The following is a 2634-nucleotide window of genomic DNA, read 5'->3' on the forward strand; positions in this document are numbered from 1 at the left end:
AGCCTCCTTCCTTAGGGTCACCCCACTGAGAGGACAGGTCCCTCTGCAGAGTGGTGTTGCAATCATTGGCACCGCCTGGGGGATGAAGGGTAAGAGGGAAGAAATAAGGAGACACAAGCCTTAGGGCTTCCCAGGTGGCACTGGTGGTAAAGAATCCATCTGCCAATGCAGGAGACGGAGGAGAAGCGGGTTCAATCCCTGGGTCGGGAAGATCCCAGGGATCCATTCTTACTGACAACCCAGAAACCAGATTAGCCCTAAGACTCTGGTTGCCCAGGTAACCAGAGGGGGCATGAAGACATGCTGCCACCTTGTGGTTATTCCCCGTAACAAGCACTTGAAAACCGGGGCTATTGGGCTCGGCTCTAAATGACACCAGCCGAGGGGCCGCCGCGCCCATCCCGGTGGCTGGAGGCGTCTGAGGGGCGGACGGAGGCGGCGGCGGCGGCGGCGGGAGCGGGCGCGGGAGTGGAGCAGCCGCCGCGGGACCGACCGGACCGAGCTTCGCCGGCGCACCTGCCCGCAGCGCCCGCGGAGCGGCCGGAGCACGACCACCTCCCGGAGCGGCGGCTGAGGCGGCGGGGAGCGGGCGCGGCAGGCGGGACGAGGCGTCGAGCCTTTTCTCTGTTGCAGACAGTTTTACATGTTTGGGAGAACAGACCAGCAGCACTTCTGAATTAAGATCTCAGATTCTTTGAGGTGGCTTTGAAGAGCACTAAGATTAGAAGATGAGTGAACTTGACCAGTCAGGGCAGGAGGCCGAACAGCTTACAGACCAAATTGGAGATGCTCGGAAGGCGTGTGCAGACGCGACTCTCTCTCAGATCACAAACACTGACCCTGTGGGAAGAGTCCAGACGCGCACCAGGAGGACGCTGAGGGGACACTTGGCCAAGATCTATGCCATGCACTGGGGGCACTGACTCCAGGCTTCTAGTCAGTGCCTCGCAGGACGGTAAACTTATTATCTGGGACAGCTACACCACAAACAAGGTCCATGCCATCCCTCTGCGCTCCTCGCGGGTCATGACGTGCGCTTATGGCCCTTCTGGGAACTACGTGGCCTGCGGAGGCCTGCATAACATCTGCTCCATTTACAATCTGAAAACTCGTGAAGGGAATGTCGTGTGAATCGTGAGCTGGCTGGACACACAGGTTACCTGTCGTGCTGCCGTTTTCTGGATGACCATCAGATCGTTACCGGCTCTGGAGACACCACCTGTGCCCTGTGGGACATCGAGACTGGCCAGCAGACGACCACATTCCCTGGACACACCGGGGACGTCATGAGCCTTTCACTCGCTCCGGACACCAGACTGTCTCTGGTGCTTGTGACGCTTTAGCCAAACTCTGGGACGTGCGAGAAGGGGTGTGCCAGCAAACCTTCACCGGCCACGAGCCCGATATCAACGCCATCTGTTTCTTCCCGAACCGCAACGCATTTGCCACTGGCTCAGACGACGCCACCTGCCGGCTGTTCGACCTCCGTGCGGACCAGGAGCTCAGGACCTACTCCCACGACAACATCATCTGCGGGATCACCTCCGTCTCCTTCTCCAAGAGTGGGCGCCTCCTTCTCGCAGGGTACGACGACTTCAACTGCAACGTCTGGGACGCCCTCAAAGCCGACCGGGCAGGGGTCTTGGCCGGGCATGACAACCGCGTGAGCTGCCTGGGGGTAACTGATGACGGGATGGCCGTGGCGACGGGGTCCTGGGACAGATTCCTCAAAATCTGGAACTAACCCTGACAGCAGGTGGACGCCACAGTGACTGGAAGACCGTTCCAGCCTTGGACCGTTGCAGATAGCATTTCCGATCTACCCCTACTAACGCGGACGCCCTGCACCCCTCAGAACTTCAAAAGCGCAAGACCTTCCCCTCACTTATTGCTGAAACCAAGAGCACAGTTCCCACCGAGAGAAGAATCTCTGCGCTGTAACTAAAATGAATCCTGCATTCCTTCTGGGACCATTGTCTTTGTTTTCCTTTTTTGTTTGTTTTGAATGAATTTAAAAGGAAATACTATAATAAAAATGTTAACAAGAAGGTAAATAAAAAAATAAAAAAAAATGACACCAGCCCTAAAGAAATCTTCCGGGGTAAATCACATGAAGAGAATTCAAAACAGGGCTGACTTTCAAGAGGCCACTTTCCGGAGGTTAACTGTACTCCCCCATAGAAGGTAAAAAGCCCGTGGATAGATACTCATCATCAGTAAGTAGTAAAGAAATGCAAATTAAAACTACCATGAGCCATCTTCTCACACGGCTCAGAACGGCCATCCTCAAAAGATCTTCGAAGCTTAAGTGCTGCTGAGGGCGAGGGGAACAGGGAACCCTCCTACACCGTGGGCAGGGTTGTAAATGGGTGGGTGCAGCCACGAAGGAAAATATCTGGAGGCTGCTTGAAACACAAAATAGAGAGTTATCCCGTTTTCCAGCAATACCACTCCTTGCTTTGATCTGGAAAAAAATCCTAATTCCAAAGAATATGTACATTTCTATTTTCAGGGCAGCACTGTTCACAATAGCCAGGTCAGAGCATTAACCAAAAATCGACAGAAAAATGAAGACTAACTGGCCCATCTGTACTGTGGAATACACTCAGGAAAAAAAAAAAAAACACTACCATG

At 54.1% G+C, this 2634-nt stretch overlaps 1 pseudogene; it reads left to right on the plus strand.

The window, feature by feature from the left end:
- On the plus strand, positions 456–1901 carry LOC108638008 (annotated as a pseudogene).

The sequence above is a fragment of the Capra hircus genome, chromosome 18 (assembly GCF_001704415.2).
Source record: "Capra hircus breed San Clemente chromosome 18, ASM170441v1, whole genome shotgun sequence".
Lineage (NCBI taxonomy): Eukaryota > Metazoa > Chordata > Mammalia > Artiodactyla > Bovidae > Capra > Capra hircus.